This window comes from Gorilla gorilla, chromosome 19 (genome assembly GCF_029281585.2).
Source record: "Gorilla gorilla gorilla isolate KB3781 chromosome 19, NHGRI_mGorGor1-v2.1_pri, whole genome shotgun sequence".
Lineage (NCBI taxonomy): Eukaryota > Metazoa > Chordata > Mammalia > Primates > Hominidae > Gorilla > Gorilla gorilla.
In genome coordinates, this window is record NC_073243.2 from 15,811,863 (window position 1) to 15,831,979 (window position 20,117).

Sequence of the window (20,117 nt, forward strand, 5' to 3'; positions counted from 1 at the left end):
TGGTGAGTTATGCTTGACCTTCTTTCTTGGCTCCTGAAGACTGCCAGTTTATATGGAGATGGCTCAGAAGAACCTGCCAATTTACATGGAGATGGCTCAGAAGAACAATAAACTTCAGTGTTCTTTCTTGGCGCGGTACTTTCCTAAAACTATTTTCAATAATCATGTTGCAGAAAAGTGGGACTTGGCGTTTCTAAGGTCAGGAAGGAAACAGTCCAACTGCTGGACTAGTTAACTAAATAAAAGAAAAAATCGGGGTGGTTTTTTTTTTGTGGGAGAGAACATCTCCATGAGTAGGCACTACATACAAAAGCTTAGGATTCTTGCTAATCAGAAACATGTTGTCTGTATTAATTAAATGAAGACAAAATAGAACGCTTGTGTTAATGCACCTGAGTCTATGGAAAGAATGAATCTATGAAAGTTCAGAACAATATGGAAAAACGTTTCTACAGAGATTAAATATTGCAATGATTAAAAATTACCACGTGACCCAGCAATTCCACTCCTAGGTACACAGCAAAAGGAACGGAAGCAGACAAACAGGTATTTGTATGCCAACATTCATAGCATCACTGTTCACAAAAGCCAAATGGTGGAAACAATCCAAGTGTCCATGGACAGATGAATGGATACACACAATGTGGTAGAACTACACCACGGAATATTATTCACCCGTAAAAGAGAAGAAAGTGCTGATACATGCTACAATGTGGATGAATCCTGAAGACCACAGAAGTGAAATACACCAGATACAAAGGGTCAAATATTGTAGAATTCCTCTTATATTAATATAAAGTTCCCAGAATAGGCAAACTCATAGAGACAGAAAGTAAAATAGAGGTTACAAGATGTTGAGGAAAGTGGGCAGGGGAAGGAAGGACTTAATGGTTTTAATGTTTACAGAGTTTCTATTTGGGGTGATGAATAAATTTCAGAAATAGTGGTAGTGGTGGTTGTACATTATCAATGTAATTAATACCACTAATTATACACTTAAAAATGTTAAAATAATAAATTCTATATTATATACATATTTTACAAGGTTTAAAAAATAATTAATATCAAAAACCACTGAACAGCATACTTTAAATAGATGAATTATATGTGAATTATAGCTCACTAATGCTGTTAAAATACAGCCATATAAAAAATTGAAAAAGGTTATATTTACTAAAATGAAATTTAATAAAATTTTTAAAAGCATCATCAATTACACCAAGCTACTTGCCAAGAAAAAAAACCAGGCCAGGTGTGGTGGCTCACACCTGTAACCCCAACATTTAAAAGGCTGAGGCAGGAGGTCGCTTGAACCCATAAGTTCAAGACCAGTCTGGGCAACACAGCAAAACCCCGATTCCACGAGAAATACAAAAAAAATTAGCCAGGCGTGGTGGCAAGTGCCTGTAGTCCCAGCTACTCAGGAGGCTGAGGTGGGAGGATTACTTGAGCCTGGGAGGTCGAGGCTGCAGTGAGCCATGATTTTATCACTGCACTGAACCCGAGGTGACACTGCCAGACCCTGTCTTAAGAGAGAAAAAAAGCCAGGCCCGGTGGCTCACGCCTGAAGTCCCAGCACTTTGAGAGGTCAAATAAGGCAGGCGGACTGCCTGAGGTCAGGAGTTTCAGACTAGCCTGGCCAACACAGCAAAACCCATCTCTACTAAAAATACAAAAAAATTAGCTGGACATGGTGGCGGGCACCTGTATTCCCAGCTTCTTGGGAGGCTGAGGCAGGAGAATCGCTTGAACCCGGGAGGTGGAGACTGCAGTGAGCCAAGATCAACCCACTGCACTCCAGACTGGGTGACAGAGTGAGACTCTGTCTCAAAAAAACAAAAACAAAAAACCCATAAAAATAAAAACAATAAAAATTCTTTTTTTTTTTTTGATACAGAGTCTCACTCTGTCGCCCAGGCTGGAGTGCAGTGGCACGATCTCGGCTCACTGCAACCTCTGCCTCCTGGGCTCCAGCGATTCTCCTGTCTCAGCTTCCCGGGTAGCTGGGATTACAGGCATGTGCCACCACTCCCAGCTAAATATATATATATATTTTTTTGAGACAGAGTCTCGCTCTGTCACCCAGGTAGAGTGCAGTGGCGTGATCTCGGCTCACTGCAAGCTCCACCCCCCGGGTTCACGCCATTCTCCTGCCTCAGCCTCCCAAGTAGCTGGGACTACAGGCGCCCGCCACCACGCCTGGCTAATTTTTTTGTATTTTTAGTAGAGACGGGGTTTCACCGTGTTAGCCAGGATGGTCTCAATCTCCTGACTTCGTGATCTGCCTGCCTCGGCCTCCCAAAGTGCCGGGATGACAGGTGTGAGCCACCGTGCCCCGCCATTAAAAATTCATTTTTAACACTCAGGAGATGTGGCCAAAGTGGCATTCAGAGAAAAGCCGTACCTTTAAGCGCTCTTCTTACATAACAAGAAGTAGAAGGAGCATAAAGACAACAGAGATGAAAGCAGTAAAATATAAAGGTATAGAGTAATGAACTGAAACAGGAAAAGAGGAGAACTGACAAATAAATCCAAGTGCAAGTCCTCTGAGAAGGCCTAAAGAAATTCTGGCTGTTTTAATCTAGGACTGGGGGTGTGGGAAAGAGAAAACATAACATTAAGAATGAAAAGAGAGGCCAGATGCGGTGGCTCACGCCTGTAATCCCAGCACACTGGGAGGCCGAGGCGGGCAGATCACGAGGTCAGGAGATTGAGACCATCCTGGCCCACACGGTGAAACCCCATCTCTACTAAAAATACAAAAATTAGCCAGGCGTGGTGGCGGCCGCCTGTAGTCCCAGCTACTTGGGAGGCTGAGGCAGGAGAATCGCTTGAACCCAGGAGGCGGAGCTTGCAGTGAGCCGAGATTGCGCCACTGCACTCCAGCCTGAGCAACAGAGCAAGACTCTGTCTCAAAAAACCAAAACAAAACAAAAAGAATGGAAAGAGAATATAAACAGAGAATTGGAAAGGATGAATAAACTTAAACATCTGAGTAAAATTATTTTCAAGAACAAGGACTTACTAAAATCAACTCAAGAAGAAGTGGAAGATGTAACTATAACCACAGAAATAACAGAAAAGGCTGCCAAGAAACCAATCTCCCAAAAGGCACTTGACCTTGATAATGGGTCAATTGTTTCAAAGACTTCAGGGACTTCAGGGTATATTATCTATAGTCTGACTCTCTGAAACAGTTTACTATTTAAATGGTCTCTGCGGTTGCAAAAAATGGGAAGCATCCCAGTTTGTTTTATAAAGCTGACAAAGGCTGGGCATGGTGGCTCACGCCTGTAATCCCAGCACTTTGGGAGGCCGAGGCAGGTGGATCACCTGAGGTCAGGAGTTCGAGACCAGCCTGGCCAACATGGTGAAACCCCGTCTCTACTAAAAATACAAAAATTTAGCTGGGCATGGCTGGGCGCGGTGGCTCACGCCTGTAATCCCAGCACTTTGGGAGGCCGAAGTGGGTGAATCATTTCAGGTCAGGAGTTCAAGACCAATCTGGCCAACATGGTGAAACCCCATCTCTACTACAAATACAAAAATTAGCCAGTCATGGTGGCAGGCGTCTGTTATCCCAGCTACTTGGGAGGCTGAGGCAGGAGAATCGCTTGAACCCAGGAGGCAGAGGTTGCAGTGAGTCAAGATCGCACTACTGCACTCCAGCCTGGGTGACAAAGCGAGATTCCGTCTCAAAATAACAACAACAACAAAAACTGACATAAACCCAATACAAAATCTAACAATGATAACCAAAAAGAAGAAAATGTCAAACTAATTTCATTTTTTAACATGAATCAAAATCCCAGATAAAAATACTAGGATTCAACAATATATTTAAAAGACAATACACAATGACCCAGCAAGCATTTAAGAAAGGTTAAATATTTTAAAAAGAAGGAAAAAAAAAAAACTTAAGCAAATCAACAACATGAAAAAACCCCTATGACTATATTCAGTACATGCTGAGAGGGCATATGATAAAATCCAACGTCTATTTTCTGGCAAAAGTGCTTAGTGACCAAGATTGTGATGATCTCTCCTTAACAGTCAAAGAATCGGGAAACAAGACAACATTACACTTGGTGTCAGCTCTGGGAGAGAAGGGTCTTTTGCTTTGTTCATTGTGTAATTCTCAATGCTTAAAATAGTGCCAACCACACAGAAGGCACTCACTAAATATGTACTGAGTGAGCAAACGAACAGATACACTATGTAAAGTGCCTGTCATTAAAATCAAGAACAAACTGCCTGCCATTCCCACTCTTACCTGATCCTAAAGAGCATTTCTAAAACTTTTTGACCTCAGAATCTCTCTATACCCTTGGAAATTTATTGAAAGGGTTTATGTAGGTTATATCTACTGACATATACCAATGTTGGAGATTAAAACTGAGGAGTTTAAATAAAAAATATGTATCTGTTAATCCATTTAAACATGACAATGATAAATATATTACATGTTAGCATAAATTACATGTTCTTTGAAAAATAACTATATTTTCCCCCAGACAAAACAAAGTTGTTTTTTTGTTTGTTTGTTTTTTGTTTTCTGTTTTGAGAGGGAATATCGCTCTGTTGCCCAGGCTGGAGTGCAGTGGTGCAATTTCAGCTCACCGCAACCTCAGCCTCCTGGGTTCAAGTTATTCTTCTGCCTCAGCCTCCCGAGTAGCTGGGACTACAGGTGCACGCCACCACACTCAGCTAATTTTTGTATTTTTAGTAGAGACATGGTTTCACCATATTGGCCAGGTTGGTCTCGAACTCCTGACCTCGTGATCTGCCTGCCTCAGCCTCCCAAAGTGCTGGGATTCCAGGCGTGAGCCACTGCGCCCGGCCTACAAAACAAATTTCTTGAGAAGCGTGGCACTGCTGGGGTGTCTCTGCAAAAATCTTTAGTGTCTGCTCTGATAAACACCAGCTGGACTCCCATACACGCTTCCATATTGAATCTGTTGTGATCTGTTGTTCTGGTTGAAAATATGAAGAAAATCTGGCTTCACATAGATATATGTAGTTAGAAAAGGAAGAAATACTTTAATATCCATCTCTTTGTCTATTTAGGCTGCTATTAATATAACCAAATACTTTAAACTGGGTAATTTCTAAACAACAGAAATTGTTAACAGTCCTGGAGGCTGGAAAGTCCAAGATGGAGGCACTGGGAGATCTGGTGCCCGGTGAGGGCCCTTTCCTCACAGACGGCATCTTCTGTGTGTCCTCGCATGGGGAAAGGGGCAAATGGCCATCCTTCAAAAGTCTTTTACGAGGACACTGATCTCACAGATGAGGGCAGACCCCTTGTGACTCAGTCACCTCCCGAAGGCCCTGCTTCTAAATCCTGTCACGATAGGGATGAAGTTCCAGCATAGGAATCGTGGGGGATACCAACATTCCTGTGCTGTGACATGTTGTTTTGGTTGAAAATATGAAGAAAATCTGGCTTCACATAGATATATGTAATTAGAAAAGGAAGAAATATTTTAATACCCATTTCTTAGTCTATTCAGCTGCAATTCATAGAACAGAACACTTTAAACACAGTAGCCCTTTTCAGGTACTTGGTGATAAGCCTTTTTTAAACTACACTAAAACTCAAAAAGTGGTAGATTCTTGAGGATTAGCTGCAGTGTGGGATTTGAAATTGAATTAATGAACTTGCCATACTATGCTGCATGAAACCCGCTGATCAGCTGTGCTTCTGCCGAGGACGCAGAAAGCAGAAAGAGTGCTGCTCTTACACTAACAAGGAGGAAAGCGGAAACTGAAAACCACAACTTTTCTTCAACCTAGCAGAGAGCTAAAGGCAACCAAGCATCCTGAAATCCAAGAAGGAAGGTGCTCCCCCAGGAAAGACAGGACAGGAGAACCGTCTCCCATGTAGTAGGGCATGTAAGGAAGACGGGGGTGCCACACAAGCAGGCGAGAGGGCTGAAGGAAAATTTTTAACAAGTTACTAAAGGCCAAGTGTGGGCTGGCGCAATGGTAGGGAGGCCTGGAAAGTGTAAGCACAGGTGGGTTTGCACCCACTCTCAGGCTCTTTTCCAAGACCTTCACTGGGTGTTCATGAGGCAAAAATGGGGGCACTCTCTCCTCTTCTACACAAAATACCTGGCATTCAATAAAAAATTTTAAGACATATATACGCCAAAAAAGAAAAAAAAGAAGAAAGGGAAGAAAGGAAAAGCACCCATTGTTAAGAGACAAAGCAACCAACAGAACCTGTCTCAAAGAAGAGCCATTTGGTATAAATATTAGGTAGGCTACAGAGGAGGGGATTTTAAAATAACAATGAATAATATGTTAAAGAATCTGGTAGAAAAGGTGTTTTACCTGCACGAGCAGATGAAGAATTGCAGCAGAGAGCAGGAAATTATAAGAAAGAATCAAATGGAAGTGCTAGAAAAAAGGACATGGTGTCAGAGCTGAAGAATTCCTTCAACAGCCTCATCACACTCGACACAGCAAAAAAAGGATCGGTGAACTTTAAGGTGGGTCAATAGAAAGTACCCAAACTGAAACATAAAGAGGAAAAAAGAAAAGAAAATCCAACACCTGCAGGACAGTATTAAATGTTCTAAAAGACATGTAAGTAGAATTCTAGGAGGAAGAGAGAACACAACAGAAACATTTGAAGAGATAATGGCTGAGAATTTTTTTTTTAAGTGAAAGGCATTAAACCACTGATCCAAGAAGTGCTGAGATCCCAAGAGGAATAAGGGTTGACTTCTCAGAAACAATGCAAGCTAGAAGACAATGACTGACATTTTTAAAGTACTAAAAAAAAAAAATAAAACAACAAAACTGCCAACCTAGAGTCCTAAACCAAGCAAAAATATTTTTAAAAAATAAAAGCAAAATTAAAACTTTTCAAGCAAAGAAAAGCTGAGAGCATTTCTTGCCAGCAGACCGTGTTATAAGAAACACTAAAGGAAGTTCATGAGGCAGAACAAATATGGTACAGAAAAAACTCAGATCTAAGGAGATAAAAATGAGATCTATGTGAGGTGACAAATACCTTCATTTGCTTCTCTGCAGGCTATTTTACTGTCTATATGTATCCCATAATATGTTATACACCTTAAATATACACAATACAATTTACTTCTTCAAACATAAAATAAAATAGCTGGGTGTGGTGGCACACGCCAATAGCCTCCGGCTACTCAGGAGGCTGAGGCAGGAAGATCACTTGAGCCAAGGAGTTTGAGGCCAGCTCAGGCAACGTAGCAAGACCCCATCTCTAAAAATATAAAATAAATGTAGAAACTTGAAAACTGACAAACAATAAAAATATTTTTAAAATTTATTTTTAATTACTCTAGCAAAAATAGCAACAGTGATGGTGTTCATAATATGTAAAAACAAGATGTGGGGCAGAGTGGAATGCAGAGAGGATGTGAGGAAGAGGTCAGAAGCCTACTATGAAAAGACTCTCACATCACATGTGAAGTGATACAATGTCATCACTGTGATTATCAGTGACAATATGACTGTGATAAAGATGCATATTGTGGACCAAGGACAAGGAGGTACAAGACCAAACAGAAAACAAGCAAGATGCTAGATTTAAATCCAACTATATCATGGGAACAAAGCAAACTACTCACTTTCACCAGTTTTATTGCGTATCACACTGTAGGTCTTAGCCAGAGTAATAAGGCAAAAAATATTTTATTCATAGATGAGATGATTATCTACTTTTTAAAAATCCCAAAAGCCTACAAAAAAAAATTCCTGAAACTAATAAGTGAGTTCAGCAAAGCTGCACAATATAAGGTCAATAAATAAAAATCAATTACATTTCCACAACTAGCAAGAGACAACTGGAAATTTAAATTTTAAGAGATACCATTTATAATCATACCAAAAACCACAAAATATTTAGTATAAATCTAGCAAACTATGAGCAAGATCTATATACTAAAAACTAAAACACACTGTTGAGAGAAACTAAAGACCTAAATATATGAAGAAATAGTCCACGTTCATAGATCGGAAGATTTAATATTGTAAAGATGTCAATTCTCCTTCAATTGATCTACAGACTCAACGCAATCCCAATCAAAGTGCCAGAGATTTCTTTTTTTTCTTTTCTTAAATCAACAAGTTGGCCGGGCACGGTGGCTCACACCTGTAATCCCAGCATTTTGGGAGGCCGAGGCGAGTGAATCACCGAGGTCAGGAGTTCGAGACCAGCCTGGCCAACATAATTAAACCCCGTCCCTACTAAAGAATACAAAAAATTAGCTGGGCATGGTGGCTCACGCCTGTAATCCCAGCGACTCGAGAGGTTGAGGCAGGAGAATCGCTTGAACCCAGGAGGCAGAGGTTGCCGTGGGCCGAAATCGCGCCATTGCACCCCAGCCTGGGCAACAAGAGCTAGATTCTGTTTCAAAAAAAAGGAAAAAAAAAGACTAATAAAGGAAAACAGATCCCAATACCTGTAAAAGTCCTGATGATCTTGGCGTAAAAACTGCCTTGCTTTAGAGATGCGATGAGAGACAGAGAAAACAAAAAGACAGATGTACTCAACACAAACAGCTGGAGTGGAGAAAGCGGGCAGCTTTGAGTCTGAGAGCCAGGAAGGGAAGACTGCAGTTCCAAGAGCCTGGGTCTGGAAACCGGTGTTGAACAGGCAGCAAAGGCTCCCTGCAGTGACCCAGGTATCAATTCCTTCTGTTCATTACAATACGGCATCCAAAAATACTTTTCTTCTAAAATAATATACCGACGGCCCTCAACTTGGGATGGTTCAACACAGAATTTTCTTACTATACGATGGTGCAAAGGTGAGAAACATTCTGTAGAAACCATACTTTGGGTATCCATACAACCATTCTGTTTTTCACTTTCTGTACAGTATTCAACAGATCACATGAGCTATTCAACACTTTAGTATAAAATAGGCTCGGTGTTAGACGATTTGCCTGACTGTAGCCTAATGTAAGTGTTCTGAGCAAATAAATTTAAGGCACGGTAGGCTAAGCTATGATGTTCAGTAAATTACATGTATTAATAAATTTTCAACTTAGGATATTTTCGACTTATGATGGGTTTATCAGAATAAGAACTTACTCTTCATTGCAAGTTAAGACACATGTGTATGATTGAGAAAAATTTGGAAACAGGTGTGGCGGCTTGCACCTGTAATTCCAGCCACTCAGGAGGCTGAGGCAGGAGGATCGCTTGAGGCAAGGAGTCCAAGACCAGCCAGAGCAATAAAGGAACACCCCATCACTACAAAAAAAAACTTTTTAAATTAAAAAATTAGCCAGACATGGTGACATGCACTTGTAGTCCTAGCTACTTGGAAGTATGAGGTGGGAGGATCGTTTGAGGCCAGGAGTTTGAGACAGTGAGCTATGTACGCCACACTCCAGCCTGGATGACCCTGGAGCGAGACCCTGTCTCTAAAAAAAAAAAAGAGAGAGAGAAGAGAAGAGAATTGGCTGGTTGCAGTGACTCATGCCTGTAATTCCAGCACTCTGGGAAGCATAGGTGGGAGGATCACCTGAGGCCAGGAGTTCTAAACCAGCCTGGGCAACATAGTGAGATTCCATCTCTACAAAAAGTGTTTTAAAACAGCCAGGCATAGTGGTGTGCACCTGTAGTCCTAGCTACTTGGAAGGCTGAGGTGGAAGGATCACGTGAGCCCAGGAGTTCAAGGCTAGAGTGAGCTACGATCTTGCCATTACACTCCAGCCTGAATGACAGAGTGAGACCCTGTCTCTAAGAAGAAAAAAAAGAAGAATTTGGAAGTTATAAAAACTGGAAATGAAAAAAGATCTATCTGCAGTCTCAAATTTCAAAAACAATACAAATAATAAATTCTGTTGTCAAGTGGAATGTTTATTTTAACTATAGGGTGATATTGCATGTCACGCCAGGCAAACATCTAATGGAGGTCTTGAGGACAGGACAAGAGAAATGAACCTTTGACCACCACTGTTGCCACAGCAGATATTCTGGACCGTAGGTAAGCTGTGCCGCCATTTTTGTTCACAGAGAACAGCACGCTGAAGGCAGTAAGGGGCCTGGGATAATTCAGAACAAGTAAACCTGGAGTTGCTTTAAAGCACAGCAGTGGGGATGGAGAGGAGCTGATGGAGCTGACGGAAAAGCCACAGGAACTCGACAAATACCTGGATGCACAGAACTAGGAACACTGAAATTCCAGTGGACTATGTATCAGCAGCACTGGTGTTCCTGCCATTTACTAAACACATGAGTGAGCCCAACATTGTCCATTTACTAAACATGAGTGAGCCCAACATTGTGCAAGGTGTTTTAAAATACGTTTATTCTAGGCCAGGTGTGGTGGCTCACGCCTGTAATCCCAGCACTTTGGGAGGCTGAGGCAGAAGGATTGCTTGAGGCCAGGAGTTTGAGACTAGTCTGGGCAACATAGCGAGACCTCCTCTACACAATACTTAAAAATTAGATTAGCTGGGCGCAGTGGCTCACGCCTGTAATCCCAGCACTTTGAGAGGCCAAGGTGGGCAGATCACCTGAGATCAGAAGTTCAAGACCAGCCTGGCCAACATGGTGAAACCCTGTCTCTACTAAAAATATAAAAACTAGCCGGGCATGGTAGTGGTCGCCTGTAATCTCAGCTACTCGGGAGGCTGAGGCAGGGAGAATCACTTGAACCCAGGAGACGGAGGTGAGCAGAGATCGTAACATGGCACTCCAGCCTGGATGACACAGCAAGACTCCATCTCAAAAAAAAAAAAAAGCCAGGTGCGGTGGCTCATACCTGTAATCCCAGCACTTTGGGAGGCTGAGGCGGGCAGATCATGAGGTCAGAAGATCGAGACCATCCTGGCCAACATGGGGAAACCCCATCTCTACTAAAATACAAAAAATTAGCCCGGCGTAGTGGCACATGCCTGTAGTCCCAGCTACTCAGGAGGCTGAGGCAGGGGAATTGCTTGAACCCAGGAGGCAGAAGCTGCAGTGAGCCAAGATCGCACCAATGCACTCCAGCCTGGAGAGAGAGCAAGACTCAGTCTCAAATAAAAAAAAAAAAAAAAAAAGATGAGCATGGTGGCACGTGCCTGTGGTCCCAGCTACTCAGGAGGCTGAAGTGAGAGGATCACTTGAGCCCACGAGGTTGAGGGTACAGCGAGCTGTGATTGCACCACTCCACTCTAGCCTGGGCAACAAAGTAAGACCCTGTCTCAAAAACAAATAAATAAGTGGATAAATAAAATAAAGTATATTAATTCTAATCCCCCCTAACCCTGAGGTAGGTATTATTATCTCCATGTCACAGATGAAAAGTTAAGTATCTTGTCCAAGGTCACACAGATAACAGCAGAGACAAAATTTAAATTCAAAGCTCAAGTTTTTTTCACTTTACCAGGATGCCATCCAATGTTACATCACTGAAGATATCTAATTACACCAATCCTCAGAGAATTCAAATAAAATGCCCAGTCCTTCACTGTACATAGAGGAGAGAAAAGATAGCTATTTGGATTCCTTATAGATTTCTAAAAATGAGGGATTTTAGAGGATACGTGGCAAAGTGTTCCAAATATGCCACAGACATGTCTCCCTGCCAAAAAAGCACTATCAAGGTGATACGATTTGGCTGTGTCCCCACCCAAATCTCATCTTGAACTGTAGTTCCCCAAATCCCTACATGTCATAGGAGTGACCTGGTGGGAAGTCACTGAACCATGGGGTGGTTTCTCCCATTCTATTCACGTGATAGTAAGTTCTCACAAGATCTGATGGTTTTGTAAGAGGCTTCCCCCTTCGCTCAGCTCTCATTCTTCCTCTCTCCTGCCACCTTGTGAAGAAGGATGGGTTTGCTTCCCTTTCCACCATGATTGTAAGTTTCCTGAGGCATCCCCAGCCCTGCAGAAATGTGAGTCAATTAAACCTCTTTCCTTTATAAATTACCCCGTCTAAGGTATTTCTTCATAGCAGTGTGAGAACGGACTAATACACAAGGCTCGTGTGCAATAAACAGGATGAAAAATGGTAGTGAGGCCAAACCCAGTTGCATTACATTGTTAAACAGTTAATGGACATTTTATGAGTCCCCGCCTCAACTACAACCAGTAGCACTCTAGAAGCAGGCAAAACGAACAGTCACCAGATTCAACTTGACAAAGGCAAGCCAACCTTGACCTCTGCACTAGACGTAAGAAATCCTGGTTGGGAAATGACTGTGAGCCTGAATCAAAACTCTGCCCCTACAAAAGGCTGATCTAACAACCCGACTCCAGGGCTGCCCCACAGATCACGGTGTTGAGGGCACTCCCAGGTCATGTCCAAACCTCAGCAATTCCTGAAGTTTAGTGTTATTTGCAGACATGCTGAAAAGTACAACACAAAAAATAACAGAAAAGAAACAAAAAATGCCCAGCCAATCTTGGCCACTAATGGGAAACTTCAAGGCCATACTCTAAAAGCTCAGTCGCTTTAGCTGTGGTATGTTTTAGTAGGAAGAAGCAAGTAGCAATTGCCATTTTTTTCCAAACTATTTGTGGTCCCTTTAATACTAATACCAATTACTTTCTTCAATTTTTATCAATCAATGGGCTTCATTTTCCTCCCAAGAGAGGATGAGAGAAAGGATCAATTTAAAGTAATGGAGGATAAGAATATAAAGTCTCCTTCTAGTGAGCTGACAATGACAAATTCAAAATCCCACATAATGAAGATCAATGCCATGCTGGGAAGTCAGTCTTGGAGAGCAGTTATTTTTGTTCTTTTCACTTGAGACAAGGTCCCCAGGCTGCAGTGTAGAGGTGCCATCATAGACTGCTGTAACCTCAAACCCCTGGGCTCACGCAATCCTCCTACCTCAAACTCCTGAGTAGCCAAGACTATAGGTTTGTGCCACCATGCTGGACTAATTTTTTTTTTTTTTTTTTTTTTTTTTGAGATGGAGTCTCACTCTGTCACCAAGGCTGGAGTGCAGTGGCACAATCTCAGCTCACTGCAACCTCCACTTCCTAGGTTCAAGTGATTCTCCAGCCTCAGCCTCGTGAGTAGCTGGGACTACAGGCACGCACCACTACATCTGGCTAATTTTTGTATTTTTAGTAAAGCCCAGGTTTCCCCATGTTGGCCAGGCTGGTCTCAAACTCCTGATCTCAGGCGATCCACCCACCTCCGCCTCCCAAAGTGTTGGGATTACAGGCGTAAGCTACCAAGCCCAGCCTATTTTCGTTCTAATGCTTGAATTGCATAATATGCTAATTTTGAGGAAGAAAAGCAAGGAACACTTTCTCCTTGGAAGGCAATGTACTTTGCTGCTTTAGTTCATAAATCTTTATGATATCTCTATGTAAAAGTGAAGAAGGCAAGTATTAACAGCCTCCTTTTTTGGTGAAAATCAAGACATGGGAAGATGAAGAAACACAGCCCCGGACAACACGCACAGACAGGTAGAAATCCTGTTTTTTGGGTGTGGCACTTTGCGCTGAAGTGAGGAGGAAGAACAGGAAGCCTCTGACGGCGCATCACATGGCTCTGAATCCACCCCATTCTGCCTTTTCATCTACAACTTGAATGAAGACACAGAAGGCATGTCTGGCAAATCCGCTAATGATAAAGTGGGGAGGTCATCGAGGCTCCCAAAGGTCTTGATGGGATAAACAATCGAGCAGAACTAGTGGGATGAAACGAAAGCTGAGACACACAGTCTGACAATTTCAAAGACTCTCTTGCACAAACAGAGGTGGAGAAAGTTTAAATGAAAGTCACATGAAGAAAGACCTGGGACAGTACTGGCCCACAGATGTGTTTTGTTTGGCCTTTGCAGTGTTTGTGAAAAACACTAAGCCAACAGTTAAAAATTGTGACAGTCACATGAAAATCCGGATTTCCGGCTGCTCTTGAAAAACTGATAGATCTGGCAATTCCAGGTCTGCGTTCAGACGTGACAACAGCTGGTTAGAACTCACCTGTGACTATCCCCTTAGGACCTGGTGGATGCATGTGGACACACACCAGCCTGCTTACGCCGCTTAGGTTACTTTCCCAGCTCTGTGGACATCTGTTTGCGACTCTTGACCTGGGGGTTTCAGGTGACTGCCAACTCAATAGAAGCCAACCATGTAATACGACTGCCAAAAATCTCAGCAAATCCAAGGTAATGGAAGAATAGTGTCTAAAATAAAAAATCTCAGCAAATCCAAGGTAATGGAAGAACAGTGTCTAAAATCGGTGGCCCTTAAGTTTTGAAGAGTCACAGACTCCTTAGAAAATCTAGAAAAATCAATAAGTTTACCTCCCATAAATATGTCTAGACATACAAAAATTTACAGTTAATTTCAGGGACTTGACAGACACTCTGGACCCCCAGTCCCTAAGTTAATGAGCTCGGCCCAGAACAAGGAGGTCAACTGTCTCAGTGTATGTTGACACAGCATGTCCACTCCTGGGAACCACATTTTAAGAAGGATGCTGACAAACAGCTATCAAGAGCAAGGATGATAAAGGGTCTGGAAATTACATTATAAAGATGAAGAAACTAAGAATGGTTAGCCTAGAAAAGGGAACACTTAGGAACATAATATCCATTTTCAATTTCAGAAGCTGTAGTAAGGAAAAGGGATTAGGCTTACACCCGTCCAGCTGGCAGAACTAAGATCAACAAGAAGTTACAATGAAGTCTATTTCACTGTTTCAGTCCCGTCTAAGAAAGGAGTTTCTCACAACTAAAGCTATAAAACTGAACTAGTCTGTCCTGTGGACCAACAAAGTAGCAAGCTCCCCATCACTGAAAGTAGCCAAGCTTCTGCAAGATAATGAAACGTCAGAGATGTAATACAAAGGACTCCTGAACTGGGTGGAAGATTGTACTATAATTACCTAATCCTTCTTCCAAAGCGAAGGAGTGAGCAATACAGCACCCCCTCCTTATCAGCTGTTCACTTTCTGAGGTTTTAGCCACCTGTAGTTGACTGTGGTCCAAAAATATTACATGGAAAATTCCAGAAACAGACAATTAGTAAATTTTAAATTATGCGCCATTCTGAGTAGTGTGATAAAATCTTGCACCACCCAATTCTGTCCTGACCAGGTCACGAATCATTCCTTCACCCAGTATATCCACGCTGAATACAGCACCTATTAGTCACTTAGCAGCAATCTCGGCTATTACATACAGCTCCAAATCACAAGAGAAGTGATGCTGGCATACTGTCATAATTGTGCTATTTTATTTTTAGTTATTGTGGTGAATCTCTTACTGTGCCTAATTTGCATGCTAAAGTTTATCACAGGTATGTATACATAGGAAAAAACACGGCATGTATAGGGTTTGCTACTCTCTGGGTTTCAGGCATCCACTGGGGGTCTTGGAATGTATCCCCCACAGAAAAGTGGGGACGACTTGTAATAATTCTCTTCTCCTCCCAAACCTTACTCTTGTTCTGATCAAAGAAATAGCTACATTGCAGCCAGGCTCCACCGAAGAGACAGAAACTCGGTGGCTGATCCTCTCCTGTGAGTCTGAGAGCTTACTGACGACTGGTCAACGTTGGCCACTCTTGAAACTTCCCACTGCCGGCTTTTTATTCCTCTAACCCGCCCCTCTATTCACCTCTCTTTCACCTACGTTCAAGCCATCCATTTTAATTCTTGGGAAGCTGCAAAAATTTCATAGCATACCACATCATGTACTTGTTGAATTGACTCATCCACAAAGTTTCAAACATGTGGGCATTTAATTGAAGCTTTTGACTGATGATTTCAACAGATAAAAACGGGGAGGATTCCGTGCCATATAAACTTTGTAAGAGCATCATCGTCTGGTTAGAAGAGGTCACAGACTAGACCAGTTCAAGCTGGCCCACATAGAAGGTGGTCAAAAAACAGACTCTGCAAACATTTAGCAAAATGTTAACCAAGTGGCTGGTATTTCAGAAACTTCAAGAAGCAAAAGAAATGACCTAATTATGCCTTCAATATTTAAATCATTCCTTACCCCCAAATAATTTTTGAGTCAAAAACATTGCTTTTCAAAAGGAACTTTTCTGCTAAAAGTCATTTAAGACACCACTAATGTGAAGTCAACACTTTCCCCACGAATGTGAAGTAAACACTTTCCCCTTATTTACAGATTTAGAAGCACACACCCAGCCGGGTGCGGTGGCTCACGCCTGTCCCAGCACTTTGGGAGGCCAAGGCGGGCGGACCATGAGGTCAGGAGTTTGAGACCAGCCTGACCAACATGGTGAAATCCCGTCTCTACTAAAAATACAAAAATTAGCCAGGCATGGTGGTGCATGCCTGTAATCCCAGCTACTCAGGAGGCCGAGGCAGGAGAATCGCTTGAACCCAGGAGGCAGAAGTTGCAGTAAGCCGAGATCACACCACTGCACTGCAGCCTGGGTGACAGCGAGACTCTGTCTCAAAAACAAGACAAAAAAAAAAAAGAAGCAAGGAGCACATCTAGGCTGGGTATAGCCTAGCAGCCATCTCAGCTATTACATACAGCTCCAAATCACAAGAGGAGTGATGCTGGCATACTGTCATAATTGTGCTATTTTATTTTTAGTTATTGTGGTGAATCTCTTACTGTGCCTAATTTGCATGCTAAAGTTTATCACAGGTATGTATACATAGGAAAAAATATGGCATATATAGGGTTTGCTACTCTCTGGGTTTCAGGCATCCACTGGGGGTCTTGGAATGTATCCCCCACAGATAAGTGGGGACGACTTGTAATAATAAGTGTCTCATGCCTATAATCTCAGCATTTTGGGAGCCCAAGGCAGGAGGATCACTTCAGGCCAGGAGTTCAAGACCAGCCTGGGCAAGACAGGAAGAACCCATCTCTACCAAAAATTAAAAATTAAAAATTAAAAATAGCTGTGTGTGGTGGCACATGCCTGTAGTCCTAGCTACTTCAGAGGCTAAGGTGGGAGGATCACTTGGCCCCAGGAGTTCAAGGTTACCGTGAACAATGATTGCACTCCAGCCTGAGCAACAGGGCAGGACCCTGTCCCTAAAATAATAATAATAAATACAAATTTAAAAGCGGCACATCGGTTCTGGTTAAACACAATCAAGATTAAATTTATAAAAGGAAAACCTCCTTTTGTCCATATTGCCACTCCCTTCTGAGTGTTCTTCAGAAGCTTAGGAAGCGAGTGCTGAAAGCAAACTTCTCTTCTCTTCCAGGGAAGAGGGAAACGTGGGGCCTCTTGACCTACAAAACTCAGTATTTTGGAACATCCGTAATTCCACCAAGTCTGTGCCAGTCAAATAGACTCCTTTTAGCAAACCAGCCAGCCAGGGCTGGAGAGCAAGGCTTTCACCCCTAGGAGTTGACAAGGACAGGACCCAAGAGCTCCTTGGAAAAAAAAAAAAAGCTTCTACTTCAGTTTGCATTACAAAGTGCTGGAAAAGACAGATGGGGACATGACAGGAAAAGCAATTATTTCTTCTGGGCTTCCTTTCTGTCTGGATTCTAAGGAGACGAATACAAAATTCCATCACAGATTGAAATGCTATCTAAACATTCTTGAAAATGTGGTCTTGCTCTCTGAAATACGACCTGCTCTGCTGCGGCAACCTGTAACCTATTAATACGGGATGGGGGAGAACGCCGACATTCCTGCAGACTGTCTAATTCTGGGTCTGACTCTGCAATACCGCTAGTTTGCAAGAGTCCAGAACCACAGGTTGAAATGTAAGTAACTGAAAGATATACATCTATTATACACAGCATGACCCAACAAAAAATGCTGATGAATCATTCACTATTTTCACATTCTTGAAATTTTAAACATCTATGACTCCTGCACTGTAAGACTTCTAGTGAGCCATTCCAAATGTCGGCTGAATCACACTGAACAAGCAGTGTTACTATTCCCAGTAGCAGCAAGTCGGGACTCTTAATGCACAAAGCAAGTTCTAAATCACTTTTAAGGAACACCCACTTGCTGATCAAAATGATGTTTTTATGATGAAACGTTTTTGTTTATTTATAATTAATAAACAATCTTAGACTTAATAAACAATCTTAGAAAAAATATTCAATACAGTTGCATAAAATGTTGTGGGGGTTTTGCTGTTGCTTTTGGGGACAGGGTCTCACTCTGTCATCTGGGCTGGAGCGCAGCGGCACCATTACGGCTCACTGAAGCTTGTACCACCACACCCAGCTAATTATTTTACCTTTCTGTAGAGATGTGTATTGCTATGTTGCCGAGGCTGGTCTCAAACTCCTGGCCTCAAGTCATCCTCCCACCTAGGCATCCCAAAGTGTTGAGATTACAGGCATGAGCCATTGTGCCCGGCTCAGTTGAATAAAATGTTACTGCATGTGGCCTATGTGTAGTGAAATAGAAAGATGACAAAGATACAGTTCTTACCTTCCAGGAGCTTACAAACATCAAAGGGATGAGACTTGTTCTCTAGTAAGTCAAGGGAGACCCCAAAAGCCAAATGAAAAGTACAAGAATAGGGCTGTGGGATTTATGGAGAAAGGACATCGAGGGACACTGGAATCCATTTTCTCCTCTGTAAAATGAGGGGAGGGGCCCAGATGAGTTTCAAATCCCTTCCAGTTCAAAATTCTGATTCCTTGGTGTATTCAGATAAGGTCAATGGAAAACATCATCAAGAAACTAGTATCTGAGCTGGTCCTTGGATGGGTAAGATGGGGAAATGCGGCGGCTTAAAGAAATAGGAGGAAAAGCATTTCAAGCACAAAAGAGTCTGTAAGCACAGGTCCAGAAAGCACAGGCATGCTCGTAGAGCACAAAGTCTTCAGTGTAGACAGAACACAAGAGGAGGCAAAACTGGAAATGGAGACCAGAATTTTGAATGCCAAGCAAAGGAATTTGGATTTCTTTTTTTTTTTTTTTTTGAAACAGGGTCTCACTCTGTTTCCCAGGCTGGAGTGCAGTGGCACGATGATGGCTTACTGCAGCCTCAAACTTCCTGGCTCAGCTGATCTTCCTGTCTCGGCCTCCTCAGTAGCTGGGACTACAGGCACAGGCCACCACCATGCCCAGCTAATTTTGTACTTTTTGAAGATGCAGGATTTTGTCATTTTGCCCAGGCTGGCCTTGAACTCCTAGGCTCAAGTGATCTCCCCGCCTCGGCCTCCCAAAGTGTTGGGATTGCAGGTGTGGGCCACCATGCCTGGCCTTGGATTTCATTTAGTGGCCAGAGCTGATACGGTGTCTGAAGAGGTAGACAATACGATCAAACACAGATTAGGACATCTAAGCAGCAGAATGCAGCTGGAGTGCTTGAGGCTGCCCTGTCCCTCTGTAGGACCCCTCTGAAGGTCCCATTTACATGGGCCTCATCTGCCAAAGAAGCCATGCTTCATGAAATATACCTCAACAGACAAAACGAGGTAACGAGGGCTAAAAACCATACAGGAGTCCAGAAAACAGCAACAGTTTTAGGAACCTAATGTGTCTACACACAAATTCTGATGATGACAAGAAGGCCAACTACTCACAAACAGGCCAAACGAAACTGGCTATCAAATGGAAAGTGACTATAAAGTGGAAAAATGGAAAAAGAAAGTGATATAAAGTAGTAAAAATAGACAGATGGGAAAACTACAGATGTAAAAGAAAGAGACTCCTAATATCTGTAAGCGACTGGCAGAGGAAACAGAAATATCAGAGATCTGGAAATTTCAACGTAGGATTATACGCTCCTCCCACTCCAAATCTGGGCAGCAGGATGAACATTTTTAGAAATTAGCTGTCCTAAAAAATGTCAAAGAGGAGAAATCATAGCATTGAAGCAACTGCAAAGCAGCAGTCCTGACCTGAGTTAGTGCTGATAAGAGAGGACAGGACATGGCAAGAGAGGACGGTTAGAAAGGCAAGCTCAGCATTTCTATTACAACAGCCATTCTGAAATACAATGCCTCAACAGAAGAACAGAATCAAATAAAAAGGGAAATGGTTCACAGATAACATCTGGCCCCTCAATTATTAAAGAGTATCTCCTCCCTACACACTCTCCCCTTCATTGCCTCCAACAGCCTCCTTAACTAGATCCAGTAAGACTTACTTCATTCCCTCCAATGGCCTCCTTAACTAGATCCAATAAGACTTATAAAACTTTTTTTTTTTTTTTTTTTTGAGACAGTCTCACCCCTGTCGTCC

At 42.5% G+C, this 20,117-nt stretch overlaps 1 protein-coding gene across 5 annotated transcripts in view; it reads right to left on the bottom strand.

Moving 5' to 3' along the window:
• Positions 1-20,117, bottom strand: part of VPS53 (VPS53 subunit of GARP complex) — a 200,504-nt gene that overhangs the window by 154,948 nt on the left and 25,439 nt on the right. The gene's annotated exons all lie outside the window — the stretch shown is intronic.